Genomic DNA, 20627 nt, shown 5'->3' on the forward strand with positions numbered 1-20627 from the left:
TTATATAGATTTTCTTCAGTACACAGCAGCACAACAGCATGCTGCTTAACCCATATGGTGGTATATGGAAGTAGAACATAATTTGAGCTATTGATCTGACATTCCATCTGCAATTTCTGCTCTACCATTCAGTCAAATTTAATACTACAGGTAACAACACAATCTTTTATTACGCTAGCACCTATAACATATGGTATCTAAATATTACCAGTGATGCAAAAGTTGGTGCCAGATGGAGTGGGTTCACCATGGAATCCAGAGATGGGTATACAAAAATATGTTAATCCTGATAGTAAACATCTTCACTTAAAGTAAAAAACAAAACAAAAATGAATTAACTGCACACATATGGGATTATTTTTCACTGACAGATCCAATCATGAGCAGCGTTATTGCAACGTCTTATAATTTATGGAATATTTATTAGGAATTCTCTGGCCAATGGTAATTAAAATTCATAAATCATTTGTTGTCTGCCACAACCGTCCAGCTTTCAAATGAAAAATGAGAATTAAATTATATTTCTATTGCAGACTAGATCATGGATTTGGCAGTATATTGGTTTGGCAGATCAGAATACAGTTTTCAAAATGCCAAGAAATTTGTTTAAAAGTTTTTTGATGCAATTTTCAATTTCATGTGACACCGCAGAACTCTTCTAAATTATTTTGGATATTTTGTGTTTCCAGAACTGAAATTTTGTACTGAACAGTCTTTGTTTCTAGTGATAATCCCTCTGGGATTCGGGGACAGAATGGATCATTAATCCCTACAGTTTTCTTTGTCTACATATCACTTTTCTATTCCCCAAATGATGATATTCATTAACCACAGCATCTGCTTGAACTTGTCTATCAACTGATAAAGTGCTGATCTATGTAATAATAATGAACACAGCGGAGCAAATCTATAAAATGCAATGCAAGGGTCTGTATTCTACATTTGTTTTGTTGCTAAGATTACTAAACTATCCTGACACTCATGCATGGACGATGAGCTTCGGAGTGAGGGATATTAGTGTTTTTAATTCTTCATTTGTTCCAAAAAGTTAAAGATCCCATGCACGGTCACATTACATAACAGCAAAGTATCAGATTAGAGACCAAGACTGGTCCAGCATTTCAGTAACACTTGAGGTCTGAATATATATTCTCACTTCAGGAACATAGCAGGGAAACGCAACCGTCTTGAACATTATTAGTGGCCATCTGATAAACAAGACGGCCGCATTCCCCCACTATGTGCCCGAAGTGGGTTGTCTGGGGACTAATGTTTATGTGTAAATGGGAAGGAGGCTTGGCTAAAAAATGTGTAGTAATTTGCCCGATCCTCTGTTACTGCCGTTTCTACAGTTCCTATTCCACTACTTAGCACTTCCTGGTCTTGATAACCACACAAGAAAAGTGCCAGCTCAGCCAATCACTGACCCTAGTGGTGAATTACCCATGAGGCTATATTAACACTACGTGAAGACCGGCCGCTCCGTGATCCGGCCAGGTCACGGAACGGCCGGTGTCTGTAAAGTTCATCCCGGCCAGTACTGCAGCAGAGTTCTGATGCGGGCGCATCAGCGCGCACCCACATCAGAACTCTCATAGCACACAATGAAGCGTGCGGCCGGAGCCGCTCGCTTCATTGTGTGAACTGACAGGTATTTCTACAGCCGCAATACACTGAATTGCGGCCGCAGAAAACTGACATGTCAGTTCTTTGCGGCGATGCATGGGATCCCGGCCGGAGCGTATATTATGGGATCCCATAGAAGAATAGGCAGTGTTCCACACCGTACAAAGTACGGCCATTGTTGCCGATGGCAACAATGGCCGTACTTTTACGTAGTGTGAACATAGCCAGATAGTGTATGGCTGAGAGGGCTCTTCCTTGTGTCAAGACAAAGACCAAAAAGTGCAGAGCAGTGGTATGGGACACAACTGGAGCAGCATCAATGGGAGTTTGAGCAGGGCACATAAGTTGGCATTTTTTGCCCAGTATGGCTACAAATGGACAACTCCTTTAATTGTTAAAAAAGGAAAAATCATAATGCCATGGGTTCATTATATTTTTGATCATGGAGGAACCATGGTAGAACCCCTACCAATCACAAAATAATGGTCTGGTCTAAGAGACCATTAAAGTGCACCCTCTAAAGTACCTCACAGTAAATAACTCCAAATAGACAGGGGCCCCTAAAGTGTTTTAACCCCTTAGCGACCCATGACATACTTGGTACGTCATGGTGCCTCAGGGGGTGTTCAGAGAGGGGTCCCACCGGGACCCCACTCTGAACGGCACCGCTCCCGGATGCAATCTGCAGCTGGGCAGTGCCTCTATTATCCAGCGCAGGTCCCGTTGCCGCGACAGCTAATTAAGCACTTCAATGCAGCTGCCTGTGCGTCACGATGACGCTGATCCCGGCTCAGCAATAGATTGCTATCACCGATTACAATGATCTTTGCTGTGTATGTACACAGCATTGATCTCTATGAGAGATCAGTGCTGTGTATATACTAGTCCCCCAGGGGACTAAAATATCCACTCCCCTAATAAAGGTCCAAATCACCCCCCTTTTCCCATTTTATAAATATAAATAAATACAGTAATACCTCGGTTTTCGAACGCTTTGGAACTTGAACTGCTTGGTATTCGAACGAAAATTTACCCAGAAGTAGTGCTTGGAATTCGAACTTTGCTCGATTTTCGAATGTTTTTCGAACGTTTTTGCGAGCGTGGATGGTGGGTTGTATTGTAGGTAAAATTGTATTGTATTGTACGTAAAATTGCGCATTTTTGGTCACATCAAATCCAGAAAAAATGGTGATCCAGTAAAAAGTGATGAAAAAGTCGTATATGCACAATCAAGGTACCGATAGAAAGTAAACATCATGGCGCAAAAAATGACACCTGACACAGCCCCATAGACCAAAAGATAAAAGTGTTATAAGCCTGGGAATAGAGCGATTTTAAGGAACATATATTTGTTAACAATGGTTTGAATTTTTTGCAGGCCATCAGACTTGAGGAACATGCATAAAATATCAGTTTTACCCCAGGGCGAATGGCGTAAAAACAAATACCCTCCAAATAAAAGAAATATGGGTTTTTTTTCAATTTCACCACACATTGAATTTTTTTCTGGTTTCGCAGTGTGCTTTATGCAAAAATTCAGCCTGTCATTGCAAAGTTTAATTAGTGGCACAAAAAATAAGGGCTCATGTGGGTTTCTAGGTGAAAAAATGCAAGTGCTATGGCCTTTTAAACATAAAGTGGAAAAAGCAAAAGCTCGAAAACGAAAATTGGCATTGACCTTAAGGGGTTAAGGTAAATAGCACTAAAATAGCGTATTCCTCAAGTATTGTATAGTAACTAGCACAGTAAAGCACCATAGAGAATTGCAATATACAATATTTCTTTAAAATATAGAGTTATGCACGTACACAAGGCTTCCCAAAGTGTCTCGATATAAAATTGTGCCCCATATAAAATGGTGTCCATCAGATTTCCCCATATACAGCTATATACCCAAAGGTGCCCCATATAAACATATGTCTTTCCAATGTGCCTAATATGAAATTATAGCCTAAGGTCCCTTATGTAATATATATATATATATATATATATATATATATATATATATATATTCATTGTACCTACTATATTCATTGTTCCTACCAAACACCCCATATCAAATTGTTCCTGGTAAAATATTGGTTAATTCTCTATACATTCCTATACTCTTTCCTACAATGTAAACAATGTTACACCAGCATTATGCCTGACAATGTTATGTTCTATACAGCGTGCCATTTTATATAATGTCAGCTGTGATATCTACATCAATGATGAATAGAGAGATAGAGAGAGAGAGAGAGAGGGAGAGAGCATAAAAATAGCATAAAAATAGAATAGCCAGAAAGCTGCTCCACAACGGAAGATAATAAAAAGAAACCTTTCATTTATTGTAAGAGAATATTGCTAATTTTCTTAAATAATAAAGGAAGTAAATGAAGGGGCACCGAGATAATATATCTAAGGCTATGTTCACACTATGTAAATTTCCTAATAATCACAGCCATTGTAACAACGGCCGTGATTACTACGGAACTGACATAGTGCTGCCTTCTAAGGAATCCCGGCCGAAGTGTATACACATAAGGGGAGATTTATGAAAGGGTGTAAATATACACCTGGTGTAAACTGCCCACAGCAACCAATCACAGCTCCGCTTTCAGCTCTGGTAAAACATAAAAGAAGCTGTGATTGGTTGTTGTGGGCAGTTTACACCAGGTGTATATTTACACCCTTTCATAAATCTCCCCCATAGTATACACTTCAGCCAGGATCCCTAGTGGCACCACAAGAAACTGTGTGCAGCATTGTGTGCAGTGGGGAATTCCAATGCAGGCGGGCATGGTTGCGCCTGCATCCAAATGCAGAGAGTTGGTACTGCAGCCACTGTGCTGGGGGCTGTAAGCAGTACCACCACTCTTGGCTGTCAGGAGTGACACCACTCTTGGCTGTCAGGAGTGACACCCCTCTTGGCTGTCAGGAGTGCCATCTCTTTTGGTTGTCAGGAGTACCACCAATCTTGGTTTTAAGCAGTACCACCACTCTTCGCTGTCAGGAGTACCACCAATCTTGGTTTTCAGCAGTAGCACCACTCTTGGCTGTCAGGAGTACCACCAATCTTCAGGGAGCTCAGGAGAAGAGGAAGACTCCTGACTGGTTTCCCTGGGGATCTAATGATGCAGGCCGATAGAGGCACCAGTAATAGGGAAATACAAAGATTCAATAAGTCGCTGGAAAGGTCTGCATATACTGCTTTGCAGTGTGCTGAGTTCCATAGAAAATATGTACCTAACTCATTGATGGATCTGGGGTTTTTTTGTTTTGTTTTCAAGATTTGACATCTTGAAAAATAGTAAGAAAAAGTTGTAAGCATAAAGATAAGCTCTAGCATAAAGTAAGTAGTCAACGTTGCTCCATTTCAGTCCACTCAAAAATCAGGGTCTTGTTGCAACTCCTACTTCTGTACCCCTGTTAGCCATGCACCCAGTAGTGGATTATAATAGGGGCGTTTTGGGCGGCAGCCCGGGGCCCTGAGCTCCTGGGGGGCCCATGACCACCCAAAAAGACTTATACTTTTAATGGTGTACTGTCTCCTGGCTACACTTCTGCCATGATTTGCAAAAAATCACTGTTTTTTTATGGCAATTTTGCACAAATCAGGACATCATGACATTATCGGTCCTGTACTATGAACGCCAGGCTAGTGCTTCTATAGTTACAGTGGGGTGGGGGGGCCCAGGCTTGGTGAACAGCCCGGGGCCTATGGTAAAGTTAATCCGCCCCTGCATGCACCTGGCTTAATAAATCATTGCGTTTTTTAGTTATCATATAAATTTGACCGCTCTTTAAAGTGACCAAAACTCTAGCTAGTAGTACAAAGTCTTCTAGTTGTCTCTGCTTCACTGTATCCTCATGGGCTTCTGTCACTCAACTTCTATTTGTGCACCTTGGTAACTTCTTCTGAATATAGATTCATAGAATCATTTGAAATTATCCTATACAAGTTTTAATATACTTGACCTCCAATAGGATGTATAGGGTATTGTTTATTCATCAAATGAACCTCAGGTCACTCAGTGGGTTCCCATATAAGTCTTACCCCTTTCAGACACTCCACTAATCCCACTCCTGTATGGTAGCTTTTGTTCATCATACAATCTGAACCAAGAAATACTCTAGGTGATTCTACCAAAGTGTTTTTTTATCTATATAAAAGTTCTGTCTCACTTTTATAAGAAAATCAATAAAACAGAACAAAGCCCATAGATGCATATAACTTCTGTAGAGAGAGAGAAAAAACTTGATTTTTATATTCCGTCATATGTTCACAGTAAAAAAAAAAACACCCTTGAAAATATTGGTAGTTATGTAAAACACAAACAAAAAAATATTGTCTATTGCATTTGTGATTTTCATGAATATTTTTCACACAATGCCCAAGCACTACAGAGAGATGGGATATGCTTCAGATTTCACTGCAATTCCCTAGAGGAAATACCAGTAAAATACAAGTAACAGCCTGGGATTGTGTTGGAAATGAATAAATGCTTCATATAAGATGCTGTCTTACTGTTGCAACTTTATTCAACATCAACTTCCAGATGGGAACTATTTTCCATGCTTCATAAAGCTAAATCCAGCTGTTACATTTGGACCTACATAAGGAATCCACATTTTATTGCTTTAACAGTGCATACACGACAATTGCTATTGTTTGACTTGGTTGCTCACCTCAAAACACTCAACGCATTCTGAAACGAGGGCTGATTTTGAGAGTCGATTAATAAGCTCTGTTCTGTAACAGGACTCTAGTTTTTACAACATTTACCAGATATCTCACATAACTGGCAGATAAACTCTCCACAAACAAAGACGCTCTATGCCTTCAGTACATAGCTGCTAATTCGACCCGAGCCAGAACAATGTTCCATGTTCAAGCCATAATGGAAAGTTTCAGAATTAGGCAATAGCTATAATAATATTAATATCAGAAGTATTATTTCTTCAAGCTCCAATTTTTCTTTCCATTGTAACTATTCTCACAGAGCGAGCTTAAAGTAGCAATTCCCTAATATATGTCTATTGTTAGAATCCCTACAAGTGGGTGTATTTGGATAATACTATATAAGGGTTGCATGCTGTGTCCTTCTGGTTTCCCAATCAGCTTGTCAGACTCAAGTTGTGTTTCTCCTTGAACAGAAGCAAAGATTTGCTAAGGGGAATTTTTAATAGTCTGAAGCCATATGAGCAAGGGTATAAATGGAATATAGGGCTGGACGGCACAGTGTGGCTCTGTGGCATAAAAGGGTGCTCTAACCTCAGTGGACGGACTCCAGGACCACCTTCGTAGTACAATAAAGTCAAGAAGAGGCAGCACTCCAATATTCAGTGAAAAAGAAAAGATGATTTATTCACCCATCGATGTGCAACGTTTCGATCTCCCAATGAGATCTTTTTCAAGCGACAAACAAGAGTGGAACATCAGCTGGTATATAACATCAGAGGTCCACCCCCAGTGCCTCCCCCAATTAATTACATCATAAACAAATGTAATAAACAAAATCAAGATCAGTGCATCAATGTACAATATATATAATTCATATACATGTGGTGACAATAGTGCATAGGGGCTGTGGTTATAGTCCATGATCAGCATACAGTAACCCTGCAAAGTCCATATATAACTAATACCCAAAAGGTCCATGATCCATAGGGTTAATGGAGGGGGCCGTCACTCACCACAAAGACTTATCAAACAGCTGTTCCATCCCGCACTCTGTGTAGTTGCTTCTGTTTGTAAATACCGCTACTGAGCATGCGTGGGGGAACGCATATCCTCTGGGGTAGCCAAAAGAAGACGTCATCACATCAGGTCATCATCAGAACTTTGTGCATGCGCACAATGGATCATAAGTCCCCGGAGCCATTTTGGAAGCGGGAGATTAGCCCTTACCTAGAGCGATATCGCAGGCTCCATAGCAACCACCTTTCAGCTACGGATACGACCGCAGGATACTCACATAAGGGCAAAAACATCACAGCCAGAGTGCTACAGCATGCCAAACATTAATCCAAGCACCAGCAGGGTGTCACTCGGGGGGTTGTTCAGCTGGTTGGTACCCTGTCTTCATGGGGAAAAAGAAAATAATGATGATTCCTTCTTCCCTGAATCGGGACCTTCCTTGTTTACTGTGTGCAACTCCATTGCATGCAATGTTGCCCCAAACTCCCCCATAATGGTTTGGGCAACATTGCATGCTATAGAGTTGCACACAGTAAACAAGGAAGGTCCCGGTCCAGGGAAGAAGGAATCATAATTATTTTCTCTTTTTCCCCATGAAGACAGGGTACCAACCAGCTGAACAAACCCCCCAAGTGACACCCTGCTGGTGCTTGGATTAATGTTTGGCATGCTGTAGCACTCTGGCTGTGATATTTTTGCCCTTATGTGAGTATGCTGCGGTCGTATCCGTAGCTGAAAGGTGGTTGCTATGGAGCCTGCGATATCGCTCTAGGTAACGGCTAATCTCCCGCTTCCAAAATGGCTCCGGGGATTTACGATCCGTTGTGCGCATGCGCGAAGTTCTGATGATAACCCGATGTGATGACGTCTTCTTTTGGCTACCCCAGAGGATATGCGTTCCCCCACACATGCTCAGTAGCGGTATTTACAAACAGAAGCAACTACACGGAGCGCGGGATGGAACAGCTGTTTGATAAGTCTTTGTGGTGAGTGACGGCCCCCTCCATTAACCCTATGGATCATGGACCTTTTGAGTATTAGTTATATATGGACTTTGCAGGGTTACTGTATGCTGATCATGGACTATAACCACAGCCCCTATGCACTATTGTCACCACAGGTATATGAATTATATATATATTGTACACTGATGCACTGATCTTAATTTTGTTTATGTATGATAATGTTTATCATGTAATTAATTGGGGGAGGCACTGGGGGTGGACCTCTGATGTTATATACCAGCTGATGTTCCACTCTTGTTTGTCGCTTGAAAAAGATCTCAATGGGAGATCGAAACGTTGCACATTGATGGGTGAATAAATCATCTTTTCTTTTTCACTGAATATTGGAGTGCTGCCTCTTCTTGACTTCTGCTCAATGCAAGGGTATAGGTATAGGGGGGAAAACTGAGCTAGCAGCGGGACCCAGGTCTCTGTGCTTAAAGGGGCATTCCATTCTTGACATTTATGGCAAAATTGTGTTGCAGATTCCACCTCTAGGATCAGCAGCAATGCTGAGATTGAGGGCATGATGGCCTCCTTCAGCCTGCTTTACATAGCACAAGGTGATCGGGAGGTGGCTGAGAGCCCGAACAGGCACAGGTCCCAAAGGTGGGATCCTCATCCATCTAGCAATTGTCCCTCTGCCCTAGCTCAAAATAAAAGTATTATAAATGGCATGTGGTAGGTAAGAGGTCCAGTTAATGATTTTACACTGGGGTCCAGAGGGTTAAATGGAAACCGTTATTGAAAACAAAAAATTGACAAAAGTTTTAATTGGTTAGGATCTACTAAGACCTCTATTAATCAGGAAATTGAGCCAGGAAAAGCACAAAGTATGGCATTTCCTTTCATGGCTTTCAACAATCTTTGTCCAGGCGGTTAAAGGAAAGTGAAGCACGCTACCACATACTGCTTTACGCTCATTTTCCTAATTGGTGAGGTCTTAGTGGTTATTCCCTAACCAATTAAAACTTTTGACATGTTGCTGTGACATACTAGAAGAGAAGTTCCAACAGAACCAATGGATCAAGGTCCAGCAGAAGAGGAAATGGAGGATTCACGCTAGTAAGTCAGCAATCCCTGAAACTGACAAGAGATCATCAGATAAGCAAAGTCCAACAACATCCAAAAGCAGTAGTACATTTTCAAGGCTTTATTTGCATATCCAGGCAAGGGTAAGGAACAAAGTTTCAACCTGTGTGGTCTGCTCGATAAAGACCACTCCGGTTGAAACGTTGCTTCTTACTTTTGTCTGGATATGTGAATAAAGCCTTGAAAATTTACCACTGCTTCTGGATGCTGTTGGACTCTGCTTATCTAATGTCCTTGTGACATGTACACTTTTAAGGCTATGGAAGCCATTAAAAAAAAACTTGTTTTTATTTGTATTTTTTTAAAGGTACAAAAAAGTATGTTATAAATGTTTGCTTGCTTTTAAATCTACAGTCTCTGCAGCTTGAAATGTGAGCTCAGTGTTCTTGGGCCTAACCTGTAGGATTCCTCCCTGCAAATTACCTTTGGTGTGCTCTCCTTTCTGTCTCCAACCTGTGTGAGCAGTCCCCCAAAGACTTACTTACCCCTTCTCCCTTCTGTGCGGGTCTTTTGTTTTTTAAGTATGTGTTATGAATATGTTTTATACATTTTATTAGATTTTCTTCCTTTTATTACTATTACTCCGAAGAACCTCATTGCTGTAGTCATCATCACTCTACCCTTATTTCTGTGTATACACCCTATACAATAATAAAGACTGCTAAACCATTAAATAAAACATACACTGCACTCTGAATTGTAAGGTGCTAGGGGATATGTTACACAGTATAAATATAATAATTAGCGTTAATCGAGCATGCTCGAAGGTCAACTGAGCACCTTGTGGTGCTCGGGTAAAGGCACCCATATACTTTCAATAACTGACAGCTGAACCATTGTTTGGCAGTCAGATAAATCTCCCGCAGAAACCACATTTCATTTTGGTTCTAATTTTTGTTTATTTTGGCGCTTGAAGGGATGTTTAAACAAAATATATAAACATTAGAACAAAAAATTGTTATAGGTTTCTGCAAGACACATCAGAACTTGACATTGAAATTGACAGCACCCTGACAAAGTTCTAATGAGTCTTGCAGAAACCCGTTAATTTTTTTCATTCTAATTTTTGTATATTTCATTTTAACATCCCTTTAAGGGATGAAATATACAGAAATGAGAACAAAAAAAGTGTAATAGGCTCACCAGGCACCCTATACTCTGCCAAGTAGGGGGCACCAGATTAAATGCTGGAGTCTTCCATTAATTTCAATAGGGCTCATTACACAAGTCGAGAACATTGGAAAATGCTAAACACGAGTCACAAGCACTTGAGCATTTCAGGGCTTGCTCAATACTAATAATAATTACTACACATCACTACTGCTTCTACTAATATTACTACTACCACCACCAATAATGGTAAGTAGTAGTAGTAGTAGTAGTAGTAGTAGTAGTAGTAGTAGTAGTAGTAGTAGTATTTGCATAATTAATCCTGCTAGTGATGCCCCAGTAGAAAAAGACACCTTTTTCTAATGTAAGTTATATTGGCCATTAAGTAAGTTAAAAAAAAGCTTTAGGAGGTATTGATAAGCTGGTAGCTTGCTGTAGCACAGTGCCCTATGTAAGCACTATCCAGGCTGAAGTGTTGAAAGACTACTTTACTTAGTCAGGTTTGTGACTGGTTACTTTCTATGCGCATTACAAACACTGCTACACTTTCCAATTAGAGTAGTAACATACATAATAAGGGCTGTGTGATGGAGATGTGTCCACATTTCCAGGTGAAAAAAGGCCTGAAACCAAACCTTTTTAGTATTTATTCAGCAAAATTGCATTTCATTGAATTTCTTCCTAAAAAGAACCTAAGGCAAGTGAACAGATGATTAAAAAATTGTTGCACAATATGCATATGTTACTGTTGTACAATGACTACAAGGACCTTTTCAAAGTGGACATTAAGTGCAATGGTAAGAAATATAAATTTATATATATATCTCCTATATAGGATGTGAAAATAATGTATTCTTTATACATGCATCTATATATACATTTACTTCCAAATTTACTGAAACTGTATTAAATGCATGTAAATAGATATTTACATTGCTAACATAACAAATTATATATGGAAAATATTGGAAGAATCTAATTTAACAGAAGGGTTGACCACAAGCATATACTTAGAGACTGTAGTGTCTGATACTTAAATAAAATCCATGCCATTCCTTTATTTTCCTTCAGTATATTGCAACTCATTATTGCACAAGTTGATATAAATGGATCTATTGGTCCTCTATGATCCTGGTGGTCCAAGTCCACATGTTAGTTTTGGGTGAGACTTTAACATACTTAAGAAACTAAGGCATCCAAAGACCAAAAATACCTGCACATGTATAGACCAGACCGGTTACTTTTTCATCCATTCCTTTCATTATTTACGACTAGTTGTTCTGTAGATCCTCAGTCATTAAGGGAAGAGAATGGAAAAAGGTGAACCAGCACTAGTATGATGATAGGGGAATGTCGTCCATCTGGAAGCTCTCATATATGAATGGAACCATCACCTAAATACAACAGTCTTCAATGGGAAAATAACAGTCTGCTTTGTTGCTAGTAGTGTTTACCCAACCACTGGTTGTATGAATGACAACTGACTAAATTGTAATGTTTATGGGCAGCTTTAGTGTCCTCTGGGAGAGCCCTTTGTTGCTTCATCCAGTATTCTTGTTCAATTAGCATACCAAAGGGGCGCATGCTTTTAACATTTGCCTCTGCCAGAAGACAGGATATTTTGAGCTTGATACTGATGGTTCTACATAAGAATTTCTTTGCTATGCAAATGGTTTAATTTTAAAACCACTTGAATGATTGTATTATCTGATGGTTTTAGAGAACCTTTTGGCTTCAGTTAGTCCAGATCTACCCATTCTACTTATAATACATTTGATCTTGCATGCCCCAAATTTCTGTGATGTGCAGGCCATCCAAAAGATTTGTCCAGAATAAAATTATATTATTATTAACATATTTGGAAGACACTAACAGTAAAGTGTGGTGGATGTATTAAGATACATTATTAGGCTATGTTCACACAAGGAGAACATCCGGCCGTTCTGTGACCCCGGCCGGGTCACGGAACGGCTAGTCTCTGCCCGGATCATCGCGGCCGGTACTTAAGTACCGCCCGGAGGATCTGTCCGGCCGCAGAGCTCTGATGCGGGCGCATCAGCGCGCGCCCGCATCAGAGCTTCCCCCTGCACACTATGGAGCGAGCGTCCGGAGCCGCTCGCTTCATAGTGTGAACTGACAGGGTTTCCTACGGACATGTCAGTTATTTGCGGGGCCGCACGGGATCCTGGCCAGAGTGTAAATGATTTGTATACGCTCCAGACGCGATCCTATTGAAACTAAGGCATTGTTCCACCCCGCAAAAACTATGGCCGTTGTTGCCATTGGCAACAACAGCCGTAGTTTTATGTATATGAACATAGCCTTATACCACAACAGGGCAGCTCAGTGGCATACATAATATCAGGGCCAAGGCTGTAAAACCTAAAGGGCCCACAGGGAACCTCATCTAGCTCATAATGGCCCCATCTTTTCTGCCAACAGAAGTTCAGATTGCTCTAGAAACAACCTGTTGGTGAGTTCCATGTGAATCCTATTAGGAAGAATAGGGCATGGGCACAGAACACGACAACACTTGGTTCCTATCAGAAGACCTGAGAGCATTATGGTTTAACAGATAACTTACATTTCACAGTATCAGCACAACCTTTTTGAATGGTCCTTTCAGTAGTCACAGAGGTAATGGATTTTATTACATACTAGAGATTTTACCAGAATTAGATTAGTGACTCTCAAATGTCCTACTGTGCCATAGAAGACTGTCAACAGAAAGAGACCACCTGGCCAATCTAGTATACCCTTATATGCTTTCTTTGTTTCTAGGTTAGGATATATATGTTTATCCCAGGCAGGTTTACATTCTGTAAATTTACCAACCACATCTGCTAGAAGTTTGTTCTCAACATCTACTCCTCTTTTGGTAAAATATTTTCTCATATTGCTGCTGATCTTTCTTTGCCCAAAAAATAGGGAAACCAAGAAAGCAAATTAGTTAAAAGGCTTTTTATTATTTACATGTACTGTCTCAATTCCACTGAACATAAATGTCCAATGTGAACGTCTTCTCTTAGGCCTCATTCACATGCCCAGTGTTTTTTCAAGAACCGTGAGTCCACTCTGTGATCTGTAAAAAATAGCTGGTTTGGGGATTGGGAAGCGCTGGTGTTGTCTGGGGGTGGAGCGGGGGGCTGACAGGAGTGAGGGGAAATAGGAGAGGGGAGAGACAGAAGCTGTGACAGGAGTGGAGGAGATAGGAGTGGGGAGAGACATGAGCGGTGACAGGAGCGGGGGATATTGGAGCGGGGAGAGATGCATGCGATGAAAGGAGCATGGAATATAGGAGTGGGATATGCGAGCGGTGACAGGAGCGGGGGAAATGGGAGCGGGTGACAGGTGCCGGGGGGAGGCATCCGTGCCGCCATCCGCACTATGACCTGTCCTATTTTTCATAGCAAGGATCATGGCACGGATGACTGCACGGATGATATGAATGCACACATAGGATCTAATGGGCCCTAAAATTTTCTGTGGTTGCGGATCTGCGACCACGACAATTTAACGGGACGTGTGAATGAGGCCTTACTCCTTTTGTGCCACTGTGAACAACCTACTACTCTATGTTACAGCCTGTCCCACCTATATGAAGTGCCCAGGATTGCACTAGTCACTCAGAACAGGTACCTTGTGATCATTATGCCACTAACTTTAAAGAATGTCTACAAATTAACAACAACAGAAAAAGGTGCTTCTAGGGAAATTAAAAACTTTCTCGATCGCAAAAAAATTATAAAGAAAATCATAAGAATGGATCTATACAGCACCAAAATACATAAAAAACATGATCAAATCACATAAAGCACAGAAATATAGACCCACAAACAGCAAAGAAAGAGGCTCCCAAAACACAGACCCTGGACCTGGTAGAAATATAAACGTGCAGTATTCCCCCTGGAGGACAAAGAGTAAATGCCCTTGTAAACACATAGGTAATTGCATGAAAAGAAAAGTGTAAAAGTGCTAAGCTAGACAGGTACATCCAAGCAAATGAGCAGGTAATGAAAAAGTATCCAGGCAACATATACCATATACCTGCTATACACCTCCAATGGGGAAAACAGAAATCCTGCGGAACACAGGGAAAACCAGAAAAATGCAGAGATGTATATAGCCAGGGAGCAAGGAGCCCCAGGAGTTTACAGACATATCACTGCTATGCGCAGCTTCTTCAGCTTGCATATATGTCACACAACTCAGGAGTACAGCCCCACACTATACAGGAACTAACACAGTTCCAGTCCAAACCAGTTGTCTTACAAGTGTAACTTTAAGGTTAAAATCCCTATGCTAATGAGGCATTTTGGTGCACTGTGGGCGGAACTACTGCCCTTAATCTACTAAATACCCCACCCCTCTGAATAAATATCACCGAAGCCAGCCAGAGTGGATTGCTGCACTGAGGACTGTAGTCAGAAACTCAGCTTCATCCTCAGTACCCAGTATGTTATAGCGACCAAACAGCAGGTTAGATATGTCTATTTCCCTTTAAGCTTTACTATAAACTAAGGAGGAGGCATCATATATGGCTAGGCTTGAGTGCTGTACTGGAAGCCCCTCAGTAGGCCTCAGAGCATCCAATATCTCACCATAAATTGAACACCCTATGAGTCCTATTAGAGGGCCTGAGGATTTCTGTAAATAAGCTGTTTTGGTGTTTGGCTCATTTACAAAGCCTTCTTGCAATCATCCATTAACTACAAAATCCCAATTACACAGTAAAAAGTTGCTGCTGGACGACGATTTTTCTAAATGACCAGATCAGATGACAAACAAGTGTGTACTTATTCATCAGCTGATTGCTAACCCAGAATGATATATGCTTGTTTGGATGATAATCACCCCTTGTAATAGGGCCCTAACTTTAGGCAGGTGCACCCACTAACCACAACTACCTCGCAATCTCTGAGCCCCTCCACTAACTCATCAGCTTATCGCTTGGCAGCTACCAACTTAAATCATGTCCCTTGACCCCACTGATACTTCCAAGGTCTCCTAGTCTGACTCCAGTCCCTTGGCTTATTTTATAGCACTTTGGCTTAACTGCACATACCACCCAGGTTTCTTGGTCTCTCAGCTTCTGCCATTAGATCACTGGCTTATCCAGCATGCTTGCTCTGTGCACTCCCAGCAGGTTCCTCAGGCACTACACACTGTCTGTGCCACACTCCTCCTTTCTGGCACCAACTCTCCCATTTAACATTGAGCACCACAGCTCTTGCCAGCACCTCAGCGTCAGGCGCACTTCACCATCTGTGTGGGCTTGTGCTAACACTTGGGCCCTCTCCCACCTGCAAGCTGGCAGTGCCCAGAGCTGCTGTCTAGCTCTGCCAGGGCTGCTCCATACAGCAGCCCAATAGCCCTTAGCAACAAAATGGTAAACTTGTGCACAGACAAATGTGGTGCAACAGTGGGAGCACAACAACAAGACAACAATAAACCTTAAAGGAACACACATTTCCCATATAGTTAGGTATAAAGGTTACTTTCTTTACAAGACTAAAAAAGTTTTACAGCATTGCCAGTTACAGCATAAATCCCAAAGGCCTGTTTTCCTGCAGAACATTACCTATACGACAATAGTAAGAAACCACTAGCTTACTAACATCTCCTGAGCTCCATCCTGAATTACGCTGTAAAGTAATAGATCAAGCGCCGGCACTTCTGATCTTCATTTGTTTTGTTGTTTAACCCTTTGCTTCCTCCAATCTGACAATAACCATCTGTAAAAGCTATAAGCACAAACCACATTATGTGTTGCATAATCGTGCAGCACTTGAACAAAGCTGGTGGAGCTTAAGTTCTTTGGCTTCACATATAGATTAAACGTACAGTATATTTAAAATCTAGGTTATATCTTGTTGGAAAAATAAAACTGTACAAGTGTAACACAATAAATGTAATAGAAAGCACTGTTAATGCATGACTCGACAGTGGAGTTTCTAAAGAACTGGGAGGCACTAGCTGAAGTGAACCACTGGATAATCCCCATCCTGCTGAGGGATTCCCTAGAGGTCTGATACAGTGCCAAAGCCTCTTACGCATATTGAGACAAAGCTTATTTTAAACCGAGTTCAGTGCTCGCATCCACCATACTGCCTCCTGACAGCCTCCAATTGCTGTGCCTCTGTATTTGTATTTCCTGCTGTTTGTATTTACTTCTTCCCAAAGCCACAACAGCTACAAAAACAAACAGTTGTTATTGCGCTTCTTTTGTATCAATTCAGGTAAAGCGTTTCATTTCCCTTGCTGGTTTGCGCACACAGCAGACTGCTTATACTGTACCTCCGAGATGATTAGAACTGTTCTTAGTCATATGTTTAACAACTGGTCACATAACTACTTCTATTTATCTCTGTACAGAAGAAGCAGTCTATAAAACCCTAGAATGCAGTCACTAGGACAATGTAGTATATCTTACACCGTGCATTGTCATTGGAGGAGCGCGATGCCTGCTTGAGCCAACAAGCTGCTTGTGGAAAAACTATACAGTTTTTTTTAAAGGGGACTTCCACTTTTACTTCACTATTAAATAATAGCATAAAAATGGTATAAAAGCTGATATAATAACCATACAGCACAGCTGCGGAGGATTCAGTAGAGTACAGGTTCCATTTAGGGCAGCCAGTATGAATTCAGTGCTGACGGAGCCTGTTGTGAAGCCTGTCAACACGTCATAACGCCCCTATAAATATTACATTGATATAATTACAGGCTGGCGGGAATATGTGAGGATTCTGCTGATTGGAAGATGCTTATAAATAGAGCAATATTAATAATGTCATACATTCAGGCATTGCTAGTGAGAGTGCTGCTGTAATTTAAACTAACTTTTACATGTTGCACAGAGACCAAAAGTATATATCCTCCTTAAAGACTTCCCCATACACATGAACATTTATGTGTTCCCTATAGGGATGAGAGGTGTAAGCCACAGCCAGTCAGTTCTGGCACCAGCTTATCCCTCCTGGAACAATAAGGGTCAGGTATTGACCATTATGCCCCAACATTTCTCTTCACCGACACTATCTGTTGATAAGTAGGAAGTCATTCATACATCTTATACTGTCAGCTGAACCAACCAATGACAGTGGGTTCGGCTGACATTAACACTAAGTTTATGAGCACCTTAAGATCTTAGGGTGATAAGGTGACTAGTCCTTTGTATGGTCAAACAGAAATACAGTGGTACCTTGATTTAAGAGTAACTTGGAATGAGAGCGTTTCTCAATATGAGTTCACCGTTTTTCAAAATTGTAACTTGGTTTAAGAGAATTGCTTTAGTTTAAGAGCTCCCTGTACTGGGTGGGAGGGAAAGTCGGGAAGGGACATGGTCTGCACAGGGGGGTCCACAGCCCAGTACTCTGACCAAGGAAGTCTCCCTTCCAAATCATAGCAGATCCACTTCAGGCTGGGGACAGGACTGTGCAGGTAATCTCTCCATAGCTGAAAACCCTCTCTGACTGGACTGAGAGTGCTGCTATACTTTGCCCACATATGCCCGGCTCATTCCTCCCTGCAGTCTCTGTCAGTGTTTCCCATCCTCTTTATTCCTCCTATAATGTGCCTGAACTTACACTCAGTCATTCACACTGCTGCATAGAAAAGTTTCTGTCACTGTCCTCCTGCACAGCTCTTTGATTCTCACTACCTGATTGGTCCATGCAGAACACACCCCTTCCCCATTGCTGTCATGTGACCACACAGACCTCTGACAGCAGCCCTGCTTCTCTATTCTAGCCTGTTGTGTTACACTACTGCATTAAGAAGATATGCAGCTCCATCCTTTTTCATTCTTATGCCCTTACTATACATTATACTCCACGTGCTGATTGCTACACTGTACAGTTATTTATAATATATTTCCAGCTTTCTAAATGTTTGTTTATTTCATTTTCCTGTTATTCAGAATAAAATAAAATAAAACATTTTTGGGGTGCGGAACCATTTGTCCGCATTTCAATGATTCTTTATGGGAAAATTTGCTTAGGTTTTAGAGTGAATTTGGATTACAAGCACAGTCTCAGAATGAATTATGCTCATAATCCAAGGCACCACAGTATACAGTAAATAATGCTAAGAAAAAAAATTACCCAGCCAGTATGTGTGACAAAGTTATAATATACAGAGGGGTCTACCGGGTAGCAAGTAAGACACTGGATAGATAAATGGTCATGGTCTAAGAAGATAGAGAAATGAAACTAGATATCATGGCACCCTTGTAGGACAAGATGAAGTGGTAAAACAAGATAGGGATGTTGGTGGAGTAGTAGTGAGTATTAGTATAGTTCTATAAGGGACAGGTAACCAGTATTATCAGGGCTGTATTTACACCTCAGGGTGCCCTAGGCAATGAGACTGAATATGCCCCTGTTTACTTAATGAAGGTCATATATCAATGCAATTACAATAATTTTGTCTTGTTCTTGTAAAGAAAGAACAGGTGTTTTCACAAATGACATTTGTATGAAGGCCTTTGGTTTTCCTGTTATAGTTCTATAGTTTTTCTGGGGGCAGGTGATATCAGAAATGTCTTGTAATAATATCACCATATATAGAACAGCTGAATATGTTAGTCAGATATATTAACCAGACGATTTTAAAGCATTTGGGAAATAAAAACATCACAAAATGATTCATTGAGCATTTGAGTATTTCCAGATACTTACAGCGAATCCCTATTGACTTTGCTGCAAAATTCACGTAAAAAAAACACAACAGAACAGGAATGCTGTTGGGTTTAAAATCTGCAGCATGCCTTTTAGGTTCTGCCACATGTGGAGGGGATGTTCACCTACTGTATGTTGTTGTGAATGGTCTGTTAAACCATGACGTCTGAATGTCATCTTTACCAATGACAGCCCTAGTATCCCATATAAATAAGTCAATGTTTGTAGACCCCCTGCTTGGCCTGTTTAGGGACAAATTTAAAGGGGTAGTGTGGCGCTAAACAATTATTCACTAAATAACACACATTACAAAGTTATACAACTTTGTAATATATGTTATGTTAGTGAATGGCCCCCTTCCCCGTGTTCCCCCCACCCACACTAGACCCAGAAGTGTAGTGCTCTAACCTCACCTGATTCGTGTCGACCCCCGGCCGCCATCTTAGGACAATGATGTCATCTTCGGGAGGCCGGCTGAACCTCTCCGACCGTCCCTCGTGCCGACCTCCCTCTGCCGCATCATCAGCTGCTCAGTCGCGATTGGCTGAGCATGACTGTGCTCAGCCAATCGCGGCTGAGCAGCTGATGACGCCGCAGAGGAGGGCCGGCATGAAGGAGGGCTGGTGCGGACGGGGGTCGACACAAATCAGGTGAGTATAGAGCACTACACTTCCGGGTCTAGTGTTGGTGGGGGGGAACACGGGGAAGGGGGCCATTCACTAACATAACATACATTACAAAGTTGTATAACTTTGTAATGTGTCTTATTTAGTGAATAATTGTTTAGCGCCGCACTACCCCTTTAAAGTATGGGGATCCTTACCACTGTCTATTGCGGGCAACATCAACCTGATTAAAATGGTTGTTCTTCCTAAATGCCTATACGTTTTTCAACATGTATTTGTTCCTATTCCCAAGTCATTCTTCCAGGCCCTGGACTCAGCAATCATTTTTTTTATATGGGGGACATCTTGTTCTAAATTGCAGTTGGCGAAACTACAATGACCTAAAGACATGGCCAGGTTCTCACTCCCTGACTCATACTTATATTATTTGGCCGGACAACTTAAATACTTAGGAAGTTGGACCTTAACTGACCATCCCTTATCATCTGAACAACACTTTCCTCTCCCCTCTCTGTGGTCAGTATTGACAGCTCCAATGATACCTACATACCAATTGCTCCCCATACATAGGGTGACGAGATTGGGTTTGGGTGGCTGCGAGCAAACTGACTAAATATGCAGAAAAACTAGAGGAATCTCCACTATGGGACACTTCATATCACAGACATTAATTGTCTCTATTAGATGCACGATACTGGGAGAGTAAAGGAGTTTGTTATCTTGCTGTTGTATATGAGGATAATACAATAGTCTCTTTTGATACACTTAAGTCCCACCATAATATTCCCAATAGCCACTTTTACAA

Source organism: Dendropsophus ebraccatus, chromosome 6 (genome assembly GCF_027789765.1).
Source record: "Dendropsophus ebraccatus isolate aDenEbr1 chromosome 6, aDenEbr1.pat, whole genome shotgun sequence".
Taxonomy (NCBI): domain Eukaryota; kingdom Metazoa; phylum Chordata; class Amphibia; order Anura; family Hylidae; genus Dendropsophus; species Dendropsophus ebraccatus.